Source organism: Octopus bimaculoides, chromosome 9, assembly GCF_001194135.2.
Source record: "Octopus bimaculoides isolate UCB-OBI-ISO-001 chromosome 9, ASM119413v2, whole genome shotgun sequence".
Classification (NCBI taxonomy): domain Eukaryota; kingdom Metazoa; phylum Mollusca; class Cephalopoda; order Octopoda; family Octopodidae; genus Octopus; species Octopus bimaculoides.
The window spans coordinates 35,051,274-35,055,621 of NC_068989.1; the positions used below are offsets into that span (position 1 = coordinate 35,051,274).

The following is a 4,348-nucleotide window of genomic DNA, read 5'->3' on the forward strand; positions in this document are numbered from 1 at the left end:
GTCTCCAACACCCAACTCTGGAGACAGTCTCTTTACGTGTATAGCTGTCACTCTCCATCTTTCGGACTTACACTCGACAGCTCGCTTACATCTACATAACAACGTCCCAACAACTATGCTCACACAATCAGAAGCTGTAACAACAAGAGCTAAAGATGTATATATTTACCACCTGAATAAATGTTGTATAAGTTGATAGTCCGGAGTTCAGCGTTCCGTTATATTTCTATAATTTTATATAGGAAAGTCAGGTATACATCTAATGATGTATAACCAACTTTCCTATAATATAATTTGTTGACTTGGAACTTATTACAAAGCTGCATGATGAACAACAGTACCACCACTATCACCACCACATCCGCCATACACATACCATTCAGACTTCTGACGCCACCACCATCAATACCTTTGACTTCGCCGCCTTCCCCTTCGCCACCATCGCCACTATCTTTCACATTGCTTACTCTCACCGTCATCTCTGACCGCCTCGACCACCCTAACTAAAACAATTAGAACTAAAGGAAGAGAATCCTAAAGGACATGGTCAGTCCTACAACCTAAGTGGTCAGCTATTTTTTTGAAAACCATGACATGGTTCTGGTTCGTTGATGGTTAACAAATAAAACAAAAACAAATCAAATAAATAAATAAAACAATGGCCACCATGAGCAAGTAAACGAGCAAAATAAAATTAAAAAAACAAGTAAACAAGTGCGATAACTAAAACAATTAGAAGTAAGGGAAGAGAATCCTATAGGATAGCATAAGAAAAGTAAAAGAGTATAAACGTATAAAAGTATAGAAATACAAAACATATATCTATCTATGAGGGGGATCTACTGTATAAAGTTAAACGTCTAGTATTATTGTGATATAGGAGCTGGACAGGGGATTTATTGTTGACGGAGGGCGGAAGAAGGAGGATTTCGTAAATAGGGACAAAAATGGACCGGACCGGACGAGTGGTGGTTATTTGTTATGCTAACCTGTAGTTATTCATCAGCGTATAATACAAAGAATAGGAAATGTATGCTTTGTGTAAATGAAATTTTCTTCATGATTAAAGCCAACCTTCCGCTTGTTAATTCTCTTAAGGAGAGAAACGTTTCCTGCCTTCACAAGGCCAAGTGCACCTTCTCTAAATACCATTAGTACCAGTTATATGAGAGGCTATGCAAGAAGGCATGGGTTTTTGGGTGTTTACACACATATGCATCCATAGGTGTGGAAATGGATATATACGTGTGTGTATATGTGTGGAGATAAGGGTGTGGGTATGAGCCACATAGGGATTCCGAAACTTGTTGATCGGCAAAAAGTAACGAACACTAACATCGCACTTTGGCCCCACCTAGTTCCTTTCTCTCATTAATGCACTCATATACTAAATTTCCCAAGATGGTTTCATCATCATAAGCTGCTTATGCCATACCATCCGCAACGTTGCACCTACTAACTGGCGCTTTACATATAAACTTTCACCTCCGTAACACGGACCATATCTTCAAACCCACCACTGAACTTCTATGTAAACATAATGTGAACTACTGCCTAAATTTACCATTCCTGAAAAAACTCCTCCTGAGAACGACTATATTCACCTATCCCCTATTGGACAAAATAACATGGATCTTATAATACATCACGGGAAGTCTGTTTCTTATTTCCCCTTGCTATACTCAAATCATTATACTAAGATGTACTTCACTCACATCCTCATGTTTGTTTTTATTCTTACTCCTATTATTTTTCTGCTCTTTTTTAAAAAGACAAACACACTGTACCTATTATTAACTGTTTCTTATATGTATTAGCCCTCACAACCACTTAGACCCTGTGAAGAAGCCTAGAGGCACATTCATCATCCAAGCTTTATCTGCCCATCCCTGCAGAAAACTGAAGAGTTGGAAATAACCTGGAGGATCTCGTTGTCTCTTGGCAGAAACGGCCGTAAGGAACTGACAATCTAGAAACCATGCCTACTAGCAATTTGCTCATTTGCTCATTTCTGTACTACTAATACATGTGTATGTAATCATCTAATACATTAGAATAAATAGACCTACTAGAATATTTACCGGCTGATGTCTGTCGATTTTGTATCCTCTCCACTTTCTTATTTGAAGTACAAATCAAGGGTAAACCACTTCTTACACCCGCCCATATATAACACTCAATTGCGAGCTTGCCACGCAATAACTAGATAACTAGCACTTGGGTAAGAATAATTGGGTACACTACCAAGAGTATATTGGATAGGTACTATCCCTTAGTTGGTTTCTCAACCTCTAACTCACACAGAATATATATATATATATATATATATATATATATATATATATATATATGTGTGTATATATATGTGTGTGTGTGTATGTATATGTTTGTGTGTCTGTGTTTGTCCCCTCACCAGCGCTTGACAACCGATGTTGGTGTGTTCACGTCCCCGTAACTTAGCGGTTCGGCAAAAGAGAACCGATAGAATAAGTACTAAGCTTACAAAGAATAAGTCCTGGGGTCGATTTGCTCGACTAAAGACGGTGCTCCAGCATGGCCGCAGTCAAATGACTGAACCAAGTAAAAGAATATATATATAATCATGTAAAAAGCACTCTTGGAGTGGTTGGAGTTAGGGAGGGCATCCAGCTGTAGAAACCATGTCAAATCAGATTGAAACCTGGTGCAGTTCCCCAGCTTACCATTTTTGAGCATGGAAAACGGACGTTAAATGATGATGATGATGATGATGATGATGATATATATATGTATATATCTATGTGCGTATGTCTTTGTATCTGAGTTTGTCCCCACCCCCATCACCGCTTGACAACCGATGTTGGTGTGTTTATGTGACCCGTAACTTAGCAGTTCGGCAAAAGACCCGATAGAATAAGTACCAAGGTTAAGAAAATAAGTACTAGTGTCAATTCATTTGACTATAAATTCTTGAAGGTGGTGCCCCTGCATGACCGCAGTCTAATGATTGAAGCAAATAAAAGATTTCCTTTCGTTCAAATACCGAAACCCTTCTCAGCATGAGCAACTGGACTACTTCAGGAGCAATTATTCCATTTAGTTAAGAATATTAAATTTAGAAATTTGGGACTCTATAGCATGGACATAAATACATATAATAACTATATAACTGAAATACAAAAATATGGATAATATGACATGAAATAGAATCAACGGGCGGAGACATGTTCGTTAATAGACGCAAATTAGTTGATACAATGGAGCGTTTTATATGTAAAAACTCAAAATCTAATTTGAAAGACCATAAGGGTAACCCAATTATTACATTTATAAAACATTGGATTGGCATTCTTTATTGATTTTTTAAAAAAGGTGTTTAATAATAAAATTTTCAGATTCTGAAACTCTAGTGTTCAAAAATCCCCAAACCATCTTTCGTATTTTCTTCTTTATTTAAAAAAGATGAACAAAAGAGGTTAAATGTCTTAATTTGAACAAAAGAGGTGAACTTTCTTGATCTTGACACTGGCTTGCACTATCCTTATCATAAGCAATATGAAAACCTACATTTCATACACAATCATTCTAATCATCTTAGGTCTGTTATAGATAATCTTGTTAGAAATATTTCATTTAGGTTATCAATATTGTCAGCAAATGAACAAGTATTCAATGATAATGCAGAATATAACAACGATGCCTTGAAAAAAGTGGCTATAATGAAAAAAAAAGCAAAAAAAAAAAGCTTATAGTCCATTTTTAAACAACTAAACCGTATCGTAGAGATAAAAACTGGACAAAAAGTAAATAATGATCCAAATAAATGGTCTTCCAATCAATATTATTAAAATAAAGATAAAAATACAGGAGAATTACAAACCGATATGGGTGACATAAAATCTTCAACGATTAAAAGTTACTAACTACTGTAGCATTATAATGAATAGATTTGAAAATACGACTAAGTGATCTAGAACTGATTAAGGAAGAGCGTTTGATATAGTAATAAACTCATCTAAGAGACAAACGCAGCGGTAGAACTATCACCGTATTAGATATGAGATGAAACAATAAATTCTGCACCTGTAATAAGGGAAAAAAGAATAACTGTAGTGGTAAGGTTGAGAACGCAGAGGTATTTTCTTCTGAAAATTCTTCTAATTGTAGTACCAAAAAACTGTGACTGGCTTAAATCTAGGGATTGCAGCAATAACAAAAATACTTCAGATCAAATTTCTACTGATAACACTAACACTAAGTAAATAAGGAAAAGAACCGTAACATGGTTTCATGCTTCTTATTCAAGGAACGTATGAACAAACATACTTAAGATTTTCAGTGATATACTTTCCATTCAAACGTAAATACC

The 4,348-nt window shown here is 35.8% G+C and overlaps 1 protein-coding gene across 1 annotated transcript in view; it reads right to left on the reverse strand.

Annotated features, from left to right (window-relative positions):
- LOC106874298 (trafficking protein particle complex subunit 5) overlaps positions 1-3,938 on the reverse strand; it is a 29,721-nt gene extending 25,783 nt beyond the window's left edge. Inside the window, exon 1 of the mRNA XM_014921979.2 lies at positions 3,860-3,938. The gene's annotated coding sequence lies outside the window, so the exon portion shown is untranslated. The remainder of the gene's footprint in view (positions 1-3,859) is intronic.
- Positions 3,939-4,348: the final 410 nt, after the last annotated feature.